Here is a 15,667-nt window from a genome sequence, read left to right on the forward strand (position 1 = left end):
ATCTGTAGCACTATGAAGTGATTAATACTGGACGGTGTTCTTATAGAGAAACCATTATCTATATTTCATACTATTCTACTTCTCATTTTGAAACCCGTATGTGCTCGGGATACGGTGCTAGGGCAAATATACAATTTTACGGACTTTATACGAGTTATATCGTAGTTATACTTTGTGGTTTTTTTCTAGCGTATCAGTTACTCTATCTCAAATGATAAAGTTACCTAAATATCTCAGCAAACGACTATAAAGATTGCGCTTACATTCAGAAAAGATTTGGAACAGAATTACTAACTTTTTCTTTTATCATTCATGAAATACGACTTTTCTTCTGATTCCATGATTTTAAAATTTAAAATATGCACTAACTATATTAGGGGATTTAGCGTTTTGCAAATTATCACACGCTACTTCCCTTAATTTTAAGACTTTACTTGCATATCAGTGCATTTTTTATAAGAAATTTTTTAACAAACTTTGTAAACGCATTTGTTTTCATTGTTGGTTTCTAAAATATTTTATTAGTAGTCAATCGACTCTACATTTATTAAAATTTGTAATAAAGACAGTCATTTGTCGCCGTCATTAGCGAAAATTATTTTTGACATGATCGACTATGAATTTTATAGATCCATCAGTGATCGAGTGATCACAGTCACTGAATATTCGTAATTTGTTCTCATTTCAATACTAGGGAAACTGTATTGAGCTTTTGTGGCTTTCTTGATGTGTAATGCAAGTGCAAGCCAGTTAGCTTAGTCCTACAAAAAACATTCCTTTATTTAGACGGATAACTGTATTTTGCTTTGTCATTAGCCTTAAAAATGATCGGAAAGCAAATGATCGATGATTAAAGCAAATGATCGGAATTACATGTAGAATTACTTCCGTTCCACCTCTTTGTTTTCTATTTCCGTTTTTAATTTACATCATAATTTCTGATGTTAAAGCATTTTTAATTCCAAAAGAAAGAGAAGAATGAAAGAAAGATGTTTGGTATTAGCTGGCAATATATTCAGGTTCATATCGCCGCAATGTATTTTAAGTATGTATGATTGTTTTTAAAGTACTTGAAAGAGTATTGTTTACAAAGCATGGTTCATTGCCCATTGTGAACCGAATTAGAAATTAACTAGGAAACTCTTCATAATTTATCACAATTTTTCACTCTTAAATTCGAGCTCATCTATGACTTGAACGACATACGGGGTTTGTTAATTAAGTATCCGTGGGCGAGCGATCTAAACTTAGCTCTCAGAGCCGAGAAGAATTGCACTTCAAACGCTATAAAAGTTTCACATAAACAAGCCGTAAGTTTCCGCCTCGACAAGAGGGCCATTTTGGGCCTGAGGTGCATAGCACTCGTTATTGTTTTTATCCTGTACCATTTGAAAATTGCCTTCTCTTTTTTGTCATGGCGCAGAATAATTTATTTGTAACAAGTCTTTATGCTTGAAAAGTAATGCCTAAAATGTAAGTTAAAATTCGGAAAATATGGTGAATGAATACACCTTTTTTCTCTCTTATACCTTAAGATATCTACTTTGTTTGAGAAAACATTCGTTGGAATTCTTTGGGGTTACTTGGAGTTATAAACATAGTTTCCCCCTCCCCATAATAGTTTCCTGTTATTTTTTATTGATAAGAGAAAAATAAGAGGGTAACGATTTTCCCTCTTAGAAAGTTGAGTTATTCAGCATTTTTCAAGAAGTTTCTGCCACTATTGAGATCTTTCTTTCGAAAATATATTTTTTGTTCTGAATGCTTAGAACTGAGATCATCATATCTTTTGAAGCCTTCTGAATCAATGTATTTAAAGCTTCAATGTTTTTTTCTAATGGGGCATAAGCTTTTTTCTAGCTTTTTCTCAAATTCAAAGTGTTTCGTCATAAAAAGTGCTGACTTCTTTATGTAAATGGACCAATGTTCGCCAAGACGCTAATGTTCATCCCAGTAATAGAGTTCCAGTACATTTTACACATGAAAGCTCTTATCATGATCTTTAACTCTTATGAAGAAGCTTTTGAGATAAAGAGGAAGTTTTCCGTTCACTAGAAGAACACCTGAATGTTTTAAAGAAGCATCCTTCGCTAGTGTTACAGTGTACTTTTCCATTGCTTGAAAAATATGTCGAGGATGGCGTTGATTAAATTGGAATCATCTGAACAACTAAAATTACAAAGAAAAAGAACTAGCTTAATTATTTCTACAAAATAAAATAGGCTTTTAGACCTACGTTTGTAGTAAAGTTAAAATTAAAGCTTAAAATGTCTGAACTTATGTTTTAAATTTTTGATCTTCCAAGCATTTCAAGTAGATGTTTCATGTGTCGTAATTTAATGCTTTCTCGTCACGGATGAATGGTGTGGTTTGGTTTATGCGATTACGCTAAAGCATCGATTGCTATCTGCCTAAGGAGAAAAATGTTTTCGAGGTGGACTTTCTAAGGGAAACTGGATCGTATACACGGATGAATGGAAATTTTATCGTGAGGCTTGTGCGAAAGGTAATCCAATCAAAATATTTCGTTGCAATTCTATGGGTAAAATATTGTTATTACTATAGTATTCATTTTAAATTTTAAGTACTGACATAAAATTAGGCGAAGCAACAACCTTGTGTTTGGCGCAGATTTTAATTAAGACTGTATGGATTTCGAGGGTGAACAGGTACAGGTCCTTTCTTTAAGTACTAAATTTATATGTACGAAAAACTGGATTAAAGTTAAAGAAGAAGAGAAAAAAGATTAAATTTACTAGAACTCTTCAGACAGTACTTAAAAATGTGTTATTGAAAATGTATTATCATATTCTAAATAGTAAAAAAAGATATAATTAATTTTGCTAACTAACAGAAAATGTTTTCAATGTTGTGTTACTTAAATTTATCATTGCGTTTTTAAACCTAAAAAATTACGACATTTAGTAAGATTTTAATATGTAAAATTAAAATCTTAAGATGCATTGATTTCAACTGCATCCAACTGAAATGTAACTTTAGTAAGAGTAAGTGAAGCCTATCAATAATGTAACATTTCCTGCCCTTGCTGAAAAGGCGGAAAGTAAGGCACTAATTTCCTAAAATTTAAACAGGACTTTAGACATAGTGTTCGAAGGATTCTATGTAGAAATAATAAAGACCATTTCTGCAGATCAAGAGGTTAAACATTCGAAAACTACCCAAAGCAAAACTTTTGCACCTTGCACTGCTTATTTAGCACACAATATATTATGGTGTGAAAAACTTAAGCAATAATAGAATTTCAAACAACAGTTATAAATTTTCAGCTACTGTTCGGATGTCGAAAGTCACACATAAGATAACTTTGCTGTATTCGAACTGTGTTCACTGTGAGTCAAATTAGATGAACAAGTGAGAATAGCTAATATATTCTCTCAGTTTTTATAGTATGTCAGCTACCACAGGGCAATATGCTTTAGCATTACCGTTCACAAAGAGAAATTTGAGATCAATGTTGCCTCAGAATAGAAATTTTTGGAGCAGGATTATCTTTCACAACGGCGTTTAGAGGTTAGTAGCTGCTTCTAATATAATAATATCTAATCTATAGTTCCGTACTTCTAGCATGATGCTTTTTCTGATGAAAGCATCTCAATTGCCATAGTTACCTCTTTCAATAAAATTTATGGAAAGCGCCTGCCTTTCGTTAAAATCACTGCTGAAGCTGAATTTAACTTATCTGTAAGTATTATCTAGTTCCATTGTATTGTTGCTTTGTCCTGCTGACACAAGGCAAACAATCCTTCTTTTTTATACTTGCTTTGTCACAGAAAATCATAATATCTTACGTGCTTGCAGCTGATTCTCAAAGACTTTTATTGTTTTTACCTGCATCTCTTGCGTTCAAGACAATATAACGATCCTCGCTAGCACTGTACTTTGTGATGAGAATCGGTACTCCAAATAACTCTTGCCCTGAACTGAAAGCCGCCCTGAACTCCTGCCCTGCGATTGCAATGTACACTTTGTCGGATTTAGATTGAATTGGTTTATTTTGATACGATAAAGAATAATACGAATGTTACGATAAAGAATAATAGAGTTATCTTGTAAGGAATTTTTTCCTTCGTTACCACGTAACTTTGTAGTGTAATTTGAAGCATATCTGGCTAACAATCGGGATGTCTGGAGTTAGAATACTGGCAAAGGCAATGCGGATTTCTTCGGTTTCTTGGGTTTGAAAAATTGTAGATTACTCTAAAGCAGCTCCTGAACTAAAAAAAAGTTGGGGGACGATAATTTGCAGCACCATATGCCGATTGGGTCCGTTCTTACCCAGTCGCCCTTTAAGTGCGGAAGAATGTAAGGTATTTTCTCTCTCCTTACCGTGTGCCTTCGTAATGCAAATTAAAGCATATCGGCTAACAGTCGGTAGGTCCAGAGCTCGAATCCCGACAAGCGCATTGCATATTTTTCACGTCTCTTGAACCGAAATTATGTACCTTATGAGCTCCAAAATGTGCTAACAAATGTGCAAAATGTGCATGCTTGCTTCTTCATGCTACTCCAGGTTGCCAGTTGCTCTGCCTTAAACGGTGAAATCTAAATGTTCCTTAGTAACCACATCATTGTCTATGATGCGCATTGAAGCTTTGTGTCCGATGGCAAAACCTGTGCACGACATTAAGGAATTTGGAGACATTAAGGAATTTCCTTTATCGTTTATGTTAAAGCGGCAACTTTGAAGTCACGATTTCAAAAGAATGAATATGCACTAGATTTCTCCCGAAGATCTCCTATACAAATACTCACAGACTTTTCTGCTTAATTTTAAGGTCTTAAACTTTAGTAACTGCATTGTTACTTAAATTTTACCCATCATCAATTAGAAGACACTTTGATTTCACTTAATTTACGTAGTAGAAATCGGCTGTAGAAATTGGTAAAACGTTTGTGTCCTGTCTATTAAAAATTAATGATTGCTAAATTATTGATAGCTTAAAATAGTTTCTTGAAGCTAAAAATAAATAAATAGATAGTTAAATGAATGCATCGCTATAGTTCTTTTGATACTAGGTATATTGTGACAGTATTAGTTTTCCCATATTTCAGCTATTATGCTTCTGATGTAGAAAATATATTTCTGGATGTCTCTTGTGGTTTTCAAAATCTTACAATTTAGAGCATGTATTTCCACTTAGTTAAAATTATTAAAAACTGTATGTAACTTATAGAATAAACAAAGTTTCATATTTATTATTTAATATTTTAATCATCTCAATATGTTTGCCCATGAAAATTAAAAATTTTATAACATTACCAACCATATCGGAAGATAGTAATTTGAGGTCTTGCATTTCACTTTTATAGTAACATACGTTTTAAGATTGCATACATCAGACAAATCTTCACTTTTAAAAAATAAATGTTAAAGAGCGTAGCATTTTTAGCTAACATCCTTAAACATTTCTTAAATATTACGGACTTGAAAATAAATATTACATTTTTAACGAGGTGTCTGCCTATCAAAATTCGTAACTAAATTAAGAACTATAAATGTCTAAGAAACTGAACATGCTAGTTGGATGATGAGCTGCCGAATGTTTTTGCTTTTAGATAAGTTTGGGTATTTCACAAATGAAAATTAAATTTTCATTTGGTATAATTATTAATCAGAGACTTTATAGTTTAAATCCTTTCTGAAATACCTATAGCTTAATCCTTTCATTCTTGACCTCTCATTACGTTATGTTACGCTACGGTATTTATCGTCTTCGCGGTATGGCAAATTGGCAGTTCTTAGATGTGTTATATTCAACATTTCATTAAGATGTATAATTTTTTTAAATTAAAACTATTCTTTTATTAAAAACTGACAGTTAAAAGCAATATTTGTACTGCTTATCTTAATCTTGTCTAAATTTTTAATAATATCTCCAAATTATGTAATTCTTAATACTTTGGCAGCCAGAAGGCTTTATTACATCATTTTAAACATGCTTTTTACATGCACTTTTTAGCCGCTTGGAATTGTCTGTTACAAGGTTTACGTGAGCTCTGTCCATTTTCTACTTTCATTTGTTTCCATTTTTATTTACATACTAAAAAATAAGGAAAATTGGAAAATTTTCTGAAGCATTTTTTTCCAACAGATAAACACTGAAGATTTGTAAGTACATTTATCCATTAAATTTCCCATATGTGTTACCCAGAATTTCCGCTTGTGTCACTGTTTTCCAGAGTTTATATGAAGATTTAAGCATACTGTTGTTAATTTTTGACGTGAATGAAGATAGACGATTTTATCGTCCGGCAAATCAAAAACTTAATAGCCTTTTGACCTTCAGAATGAATTGCACTGCTAGAACCAATTGTTTTCGTTAACTTTCTAAACTTTGTTTAAACGATTCTCGTACGTTATTTGTTTAAATCATCGGGGGGGGGGAAGTAGAATTTTATTTTATTAGGTTACCAAGTCGCTCCGAAATTGGTATTAATTGCGTATAAGTATTATTTGCCGTTGTTAGCATAGGGGAGGGGGATTCCCTGATTCATATTCGCATGGAAATATTCGAATAAAGGCTGGAACTTTTTATTGTAGGAAAAAAGAACTTATTTATTTCTTTTTAATCAATTAAGGTAAAACGTAAAGGCTTCTTGCCTTAGAAGGGATGTTTTCATAGAATACTTTCGAAAGGAAACTTTTTTGTAGTCACCTTACACATGCGGAAAAGTACGAAAAAAATTATGCAGCTAGCCAATTTGCCAGGAATCGAATTCGGACAGAAGTTCAATGGCACTTATCTGTTCGGCTTTTGGTGGGTCCACAAAAGAATTTGTTTTTAATTTAGGAAGCTTGGAAAATGCCTTAAGGCAAAGAAAACTTGCTCTAGGCGTTTCAGTTAATGTTCGTTTCGTGATAAAGGGAAAAAAATGCTGCATTTTGTGAAGAGTGGAACTAATTTGATGAGCAATAAAATTGAATTTTGAGGTTATCCGGGAATTAAAAAAAGCTTTGTGAAAGAGTTTCGAAAGACCATCATAATTTTTCCTGGAAAATTGTATTAAATGGCACATGACTTCCAGAAAGAATTTTAAGCTCTAAAAATTTCTTGTATATTCAGTTTTGTGTTCTTGTCGGTTGGATAGGAATGATTAAAAGCTCTCAGCACAGCAAAAATTTTAAAAACTCAGTCGGAAAATTATACGTCTCAAAAATGTGAACGAAAGCAACGGGCAAACGTTCAAATTATTATGCAAATTAGTTATGGTTAAGTATCAGTCGATGTCTTTAATTTTGATGAAATAGCACTACTTTTGCACGGAAGTTCGATAAAATAATGAATCTGTTTGTTTTTTAATTAAAAAAAACTGAGCCACGATAAACTTCAGAGGACTGAAACCCGAGATACTAAATCAGTAGATGCTAGATTCTGTCTGTAGAGGGATGATACCACACGAAAATTGCTTTTCATCTTTTGTTTTATCTTGAAAAATAAAATTTTAATTTATGGTTTGTTATTATTTAGATTCCGAAGCTTCCATATTGAGTACATTCGTATTATATGATCAAATGCTTATTAGTAGCAACTATCAATCAAACTCTCATATCCTAATTAATATTTTTAACTTATTCTTTTTAAGTACAAATCGTTCTGTGTAACACAGTATTGTAGACAAGTAATGATATTATGTTAAATTCACAGCAAAGGAAAGGTGTATTTCCAGGTTCTGTGGATAATATAAACTATATTAATCTCTCTCTCGCTTTTTATTTATTTATTTAGTTTACGTGTGTTATTTACGTGTGTATGGTATGCATATATTTAGTTTATATGCGCTTATGCATAAATGGCCTAGATAAGCAGATGATTATCTTGACAGCTATACCTGAAGTTTACGTGAAATTTTACACATAATAGCCGTCAGATGAATAACTATCTTGAACAAGAAGTTCACCCTACCGCTTAAGTGATTATATCATTTGTCAGCGATCCCTTTCTTCGAAGAAGAATAGATGCTTGTTTTTTGGCTTCTTAAACGAGAATAATCTCCCATCTTGAGTAGACACGTGGACTCGAGGAAAAAACGTCACTTGGAACAGCTGAAACATTCCGGCGTTTTGAAAAAGACTTGATGTTGGTAAGTGTTATTGTCAAAAGTAAAGAACGAAGCATATAACAAAGAAAATTACACTAAGGAAAATCTCTTAAGATTCCCTTACGTATATTTGAAACTGAAATATGGGATTTGTATTTTATCATCAATCAATATTTTATGTAAATAATTTAGAGAACATTGGTGACTATATGGAAACCAGACGGAGTTGAAGACTTATAAATGCTTTAAAAGTAAGCTATGTACTGATCCAAGTCTTAGGAATCAATAATTCTGAGAACGTAATTAAACATAGTATATACTGATAATTAGTATAATATTCTTCTCTAAATAGACAACTCCCTAACCCAACCAAGAACATCAAATGGAATTTTTACGACAGCCAAAAAATTTAATTCCGATGTCAGCCTAAAATATTTCCATGTGTTATATAGCAATTAAGAAATCCAACTCAAAAAGCTAATTTTTTTTTTTTTTTTTTTTGATGGAAAACCGTTATCTATGCATTTTCGTAACAGATGTTTTATTCTTATTTCAGTGCAATGTTGTAATTTATTTTATAGGCGTGTGTGCGACACAATACGCTTTAAATGATTAATTATATTTCAGAAGTGTTTATGATAATTAATCCATTTCTTGTCTGCGCAGATTCGTATTGCAGATTGCTTAGAAGAATTACTGTTATTGCTAATGGTACTTCAACAAAAATGGGGAAAGAAGGCTTTGATGTTGTGTGCAATGCTTTAGACAACAATAACAACAACAAAAAAAAATTATTAATATCAAGAAGATTATGTTTAAAAATTGTCAGTGTAATTAAACTAAAAATGAAAGGATATTCACGTGTAAGATCCTGGATGATGGGAGGTATTTAATTCTAGATGACGGGGTGATTTTTTATAAGTTGTAAACTCTGTTGAAGAAACTAAAATAATTAGGTCCTAATTTAGAAAACGATAAGACGGTTGATTCATTTACGAAGTTCGAATTTATTTAGAAAAGAATTTGATAACGAAAGGAATAAATTAAACATTTCAAATTTCGTAAGTGAATAACGAATGTTTCCAAAATTACGAAGTAAAATACGTAAGCTTATTTTGGGGGAAGGGCAGGCGGGAGAAGATGGATTACATAAAAAGCTTGTTGTCGTAATTTTAAAATGGTACTCAATGACAGTATTTAAGAAAAACAATTAATTATTAAGTGTATAAAATAAGTCATTTTCTAAGACTTTTTTGTTTTCCTACATTATGCTTTGTGATTAATTTGTAATTTTATGTCATAAAGTTATTATTAAGCGGATATATTGAACCTCTCGATTAGTATTTTAACTTAATAGATTCCAGGAGCTGTGATAAATTAATCATACAAATCGATAATTGTCATCAGAGATTGAAATCCTCTATAAGACGATCACTTCTACTGGAATTCTTAAGGGTTCACTATATCATAAATCTAAAGGAAAAGATGAGAAAATTTCATAAAAATTCTATTCAGTAGGTATATCAACTTATATTTCTGCATATTTTTTTCTTGTTTTCAAATGTCAACAAAAAAGGGGTCGAATTATACAGGAATCAAAACCTCTGCGACAGTTCCTTGCATGACATAATAAAATATTTTACTGTGAAATGTAGATTATTTGAATCAATTTAAAAACATGGAATGAATTCATTATCAAAGCAGAATCGTGAAATTATTACAGATATGAAACAAGGATTGACTTTGGTTATAAATTTATCAGGAAATTACCTAAAGTACCATTCTGAGAACCATTTTGAGAAACGTCCTGTGCAATTAAGCATACACACACAGTCCCAGTTTGCTTTTATTCTAGCTCTTTTCTTACATACATGAGTTTGAAAACTTTTAGATTCCAGGTAATACACTAATTTTAAGTTCGAAATTTTTGTTAAAGTTTTACTAACAGAGAAGTGATCAAAATTCATGAAAACTGATAAACAAAATGTAGTATCGAATGCCAATTAAGAAAGCACCATCACATATTTTAAACGTTGAATCAGCAAAAAATAGTTACATAAGTTCGAAAGCTGTTTCAATTTTTCCCTCAAAAAGCATTTGTTAAAAAAGCGCACTATTAGAATATGTACCGCCATCTGGTGTGAATAAATGTAATAAAACTGTAAAATAACAGTTTTTAAGTACTCAACGAAGAGCGTAAGATGGAAATAGCAATAAAAAGATTCCAAATGCTTAAATAAACATGAAAAAAAAAAAAAAAAAAAAAAAGAGGGAGGGGCTAAAAGCAATATAAAGTGGCTCGATCAAATTCCTTGCTTTCCTTCTTCAGGTTGTTTTGCCTCGCAAATAATTTATAACGAAGAAAAACACATGTCTACTACAACTTACAAATGTAGATACAGGATAAAGCGTAAATGTTATGGAGTTATCACGAAATCACTTCCTCTTATATTTACTTATTTTTTTCACTCACTACTTACCATGCTTCAAATTCCAAATTACCTTATTAAAAAAAAAAAAAAACTTAAGTAATAGATAATTTTAGGGCGGGGGAATGATGCAGATACTAAAGTTAAAGCTGGCAATGTTGTGGTGAAGAACGAATGAACATATTCCACGTGTTTTTACTCTTCTAAAATTCAGTCTGTGTAATGATTTCAAGGAAAATTTCTAAATTTCTGTTTTTAATGCACCCCTCTCTTCAACATTTTAAAGCAAATATTAATGGTTTTGACACTAATGACAGAGGTATGAAACAAATTTCATGGCTTTCAGGTAAACCATTTAGTTAGATACACAAGGCAAATGCGTGCAAAACACACGTAAAGACACATGAAGATTTGGGAAACTGAAGATCTATCCTTTTTTCACAACTAGTATTCAAAGGCATTTTGGCTTCTATTGTCATGATTTCTCGCAAGGAATACAGAATAACATCTAGTTTTGCTGCAATGCTGTTTTACAGTGGTGGGCTTTAAATTGTAGTTTCTTAGATTAGTTTCAGTGAATATTGTTTAGTTGCATTGCAAGAATGTTTTAGAAATAGTTTTTTTATTTGACATCATAGAAGGTATTTCTCCCGTCTTCTTAGCATGCCTTTGTGGTGTAATGGTCAGCACACTCGACACGTATTCGAGAGAGTCGAGTCCCGGCGAGGGCATTGCTCGTTTTTCCTGTCTCCTGCTTCGAAATAACCTAATGTCTCTACAATCAGAAAATATTATTTAATTAGTAATTTCAGAAATAATTGAAAGACATTTAGCTTAAGAAAAAACGCTTTTACTTAGATTTTATTGCTTTGTTTCTATTATTATTATTATTATTATTATTATTGCTTTCTCTCAATCCATTTCAGAAAAGGAAAATTAGAGAAATATTAAGATATAAGATACAAGAGCTAGGCAAGAGTTCAGCAATTGCGCCTATGAAGGAACTAGAGAGAAAGATAACCCATCAATGAAACCATCAATAAAAAGGGACTGAAGTTGCCAGGAGGATGTTGACTTTAAGATACATGAATTTCAATTTTGTTTTGTGAGCTTGTACCTTTATGTTAGTGAGGATTCTTGTAGCGGTAACCCTAGAATTACATCAGATTAGAAATTAAAAAAAAATTCTGTTAAGGATTTAAGTTAATTTTTAAGTTCTTTATTATGCAGAAATTAAATTTTAGACATAAAAGCGAGTTTTCATTCCATCTGTAAATACCAAAACAAAGCCCTATGAAGATCAAAATAATCTTTTTATTAATTCTTTAAATTAAACACAAGGTATTACTTGTTTCCACAAACATAACTCCTTCACTTGAGGGCAGTAAAATAACATCAGTAGAAATTTCAAATTGAAGGTAACGTAGTCGGATACTAAGACATGTTGGTCTACTTAAGCTGGCTCAATGTTTTTACTAAGGCGTTTTTAACCATCCGCTAGTGAAATGGTTAAAGCCAGAATAATAATTGGCAGAACTGGGCGATACAAAGTAAATTTCAGATGACGCTGCGAAAGGCTTAAAAACTCAGCCAACTAATTTGTATCTTGGTGAGGAATACAGAAAAGAAATTAGAGTAAATCAATAAAAATAATTATAATTGCTTAACTAACATAATATACTGCATAATATATTTTGAAACAAGAAGTCAAAAGCCACCGTCTAACTACAACAACTTATATTTCAGTTTTATTGCACAGAATTCATATACTAATAGAATACTGTAACTGTGTTTTACTTCCTTGGTACGAAGTAAAAGAAGTAGTGTAATCACGGAAAATAAAGGCTTTCACATTCCAACGAAAATATCCATTTTGACCACTATCGAATGCGATTTAACGATGTTTTTGCGTGACATCTGTACGTAAGGACAGAATAAAGGACTCTTTTTCCCCAAACGAATTATAAAACTTATTTAAAATGGATCCAAAAGAGATTTTTTTCGTGGCCTCTGTTTGTACGTACGTATGTATCTGGCATAACTCAAAAATGAGTAGCCTCAGAACGTTGAAATTTTGTATACAGGACTGCTAATAACACATATTTGTGCACCTCCAATTTTGGTTGCAATCGGCAGCACCAATACACACACACATATATATATATATATATGCTATATATACTACATTCATATACCCACTCTGTTACTCGCCTCAGTGAGCTCATTTTATTTATTCTTATATGTTGATAAATCGTGCGTTTTTTGCTTTAAAATGATTGAATTATGTTATTCTTACCCTCCGGTTAAGGTTTTTATATCTTTAGTTAATCTGCATGCAATAGTTATAGAATTATCAACAATTTAAACGTTTTTAAGAGCGGCTAAGCCTATTTTTTTACTATAGCAGCCATATTTGATTACATTTGAAACTCAGCAGAATAGTGAATCAAATCTTTCTTCACCAACAGTGTCTTTTTGCCGAGTGGGACCAAAAGGAAACTTTTAGTTTTGTGCACGGAAAAATCTTCCTTCTTTCCTGCTGGCCGAATGGCTTGTTTTTGTGTAGAAACTGTCACTGTAATTGTAAAAATTGTTTATTAAAAATTTTTAACTGTATTTGGTTTTTTTTGTGTTACTATATCTTTCAACTTTAATGAAGATATTTTGAGTTTTTATGTATTTTTGCTTTGCCGTGAAATAAGAACTGAATTAACTGAATGAGAAATATATCTCTAATGAAATTCGATTAAATAAGTTTAAATGAAATGCAGGAAAAATTGCATATAATTTAATATTCCGTGCAAGGAAGTCATGTGATGTACACATAGATTTTTTAAATTTGAGTTCTTATTTCAACAGTAGCGACAGTTTCTGGGGTGTGGCCGGAAATTTGCGAGGTGGATGCCTTTTAGTAAATTGTATTAAATACCGATTATTGTCTTAAAAATTAACAATTAGATTTCTTTGCAACTAGAATTGTGCAATATGAAGTAAAACATAAAGTATTTTCTTGGCTTTTTTGCCGTTTTTTAAATCAATTCAATAAATTTTATGCCATTTGTAATTTTTAGATGAATATTCCTTTTTAAACTGGTGCATTCGATGTTAACATCTCAGCACTTTAAGGACAGAAAAGTTTGGCTGTTCATTTATGAATAACAACTGTAATGAATTTTATTTCCAATTTATAAGGAATGAGCTACATTATAAATGAATGATGGAAAAATGTACTGTATCAATCATTAGGCACATTGAAGTAGAATATTAAAGCTTATTAATCAGCAATATGGAATCAAAACAGGATTAGAAATTAAAATAGAGGTAATATTCAGTTTAATAAATTACACTCGAAAGGAATTATGATGAGCAAAAATTAGGATGGGAACTTATTTTCTCCTAATTTCATACCAAAATCTTTCTAAACGAATTTTAACTATATTTGTTAAAAAATTATTATTCACTTATAGCTTTATGCCCGTTTAACATATTCTGATTTTTTATGCAGGTTTAACACATTCTCAACTAACAGACTGATAATTTTAATTTACGTTATACGCACGTATATGTTAAGTGGTAATATAAGTTACATGTATAAATTGTACTTAAAGAAAAACACTATTTCTAAAATTTACAAACTACTAAAAAATAATGAAACGAGCTAGCTAATGGCAATTTGCATAACTGTGTATAACCAGGAAGCTTGAGTTCCCTTCAATTGACGCCATAGCGCATAATCGATAAAAGTAAAACCCATGAGTTATGCCTGGATTTTTGGGTGGTCCAAAGTTACACACGTTCAGTGAGATTTATTTTCTTATTACAATGAATTGGCCACTAAGAAACATTTAAATTATTTATTATAGGTAGAAATGTTCGGAAAGATGGTTCATGTTGTGGTTATTCTTGTACAGCAACACCTAGTAACGGCCGCGTTACAGTATTTCAGATCACAGAGATGGATGCCAGCTAGAGAAAATCACTGCTAACCAAAGATTAAACTTTTGTCAGTTGTGATCACGGATAATCTGGTTAGAGATAGCACACAATATCATTTCACAAACATTAAGGAAAGAGATTAGTGTAGCGTTTGACGTGTTCTCATCTGAGGAGGTATTAAGATGGATGAACGTACAGAATGCGGCTACCCAAGGGCCGATAGTACAGCTGTAATGAAATAGTCTTGCTCCCATGTACATACGTTCGAAGCTCCATTGACCCTTTAATTTGGTTTTATGCATAATAACGTAACGGCCCATTGTTGAAATATAATAAATAATAAGTAAATGCAAATGTCTTATACATGTACTTGATCAGATGGTTATCACATACTTTGCACTGTAATAGGAAAACAACGATAAAACTATAAAGAGCCTGATACCTCAGATAGATAAAAGATATTTCATTACTTTAAATTTTCGTTACGGATGAAAAAACTTTTTTATAATTTCAAATCATGAACTTCGTTTGAGATAATAAATGGGTTAAATCTTTTGTAAATAGATGGGCTTCTAAGATAGCAAAACTCATAAGATATTTAGTATTTGATAATAATGCTGTCAGATTTCAAACAAAACTAAATTTGTTTGTGGTAAATTAAACTGAAGATAATACTGTAACTACATACAAAATACTACATTCAAAATGTTTTTAAAAATACTTATACGAGTAAGAATAACTTTATTGGGAATTTAAATCATAATAAAATATACATTATATATTTTAGTAGTGCTATATACAGGAATTCTGAAATATTGAAAATTAGAAATGTGTGTTGAGTAAAAGATAAATCCTAATTCATTTTCCGTCTTTCTAGATATGTCGCATTTTTATTGTAATCGATACCGAGTTTTCTGTTAGTTTCACTCCTTCCCGAAAGTTGGCTACTCGTAACGTACATGCTAAGAGTAATCAGTATGTGGGAGATTAGCTACCTGCGCAATGATCGGTATACGGTGATCCGTGCAGGATGGGCAGGTACTATAAAGGTATTGTCAAATCAGGTCTTAGGCAGTGTGATCACCAGATTTTCGTTTTAGATAAAATCTAGGGATTCGGGCGTACTACAATGCATGGGCTAGTCGATGGTCTAGGTCAAGGTAGTCCCGTTTGGCGTACCTTGCACGCCAAACGCTTATTTCACTGCATATGTTGGCCTTTGAGAGCGTTACTACATAATG

At 31.7% G+C, this 15,667-nt stretch overlaps 1 long non-coding RNA gene across 1 annotated transcript in view; it reads left to right on the forward strand.

Annotated features, from left to right (window-relative positions):
* LOC146992935 (uncharacterized) overlaps nt 1–13,100 on the forward strand; it is a 50,552-nt gene extending 37,452 nt beyond the window's left edge. Inside the window, exon 3 of the long non-coding RNA XR_015039056.1 lies at nt 12,959–13,100. This is a non-coding gene — a long non-coding RNA (uncharacterized LOC146992935). The remainder of the gene's footprint in view (nt 1–12,958) is intronic.
* Nucleotides 13,101–15,667: the final 2,567 nt, after the last annotated feature.

Source organism: Stegodyphus dumicola, chromosome X2 (assembly GCF_044657685.1).
Source record: "Stegodyphus dumicola isolate Sdum_Otavi_A_Nest chromosome X2, ASM4465768v1".
Classification (NCBI taxonomy): Eukaryota; Metazoa; Arthropoda; class Arachnida; order Araneae; family Eresidae; genus Stegodyphus; species Stegodyphus dumicola.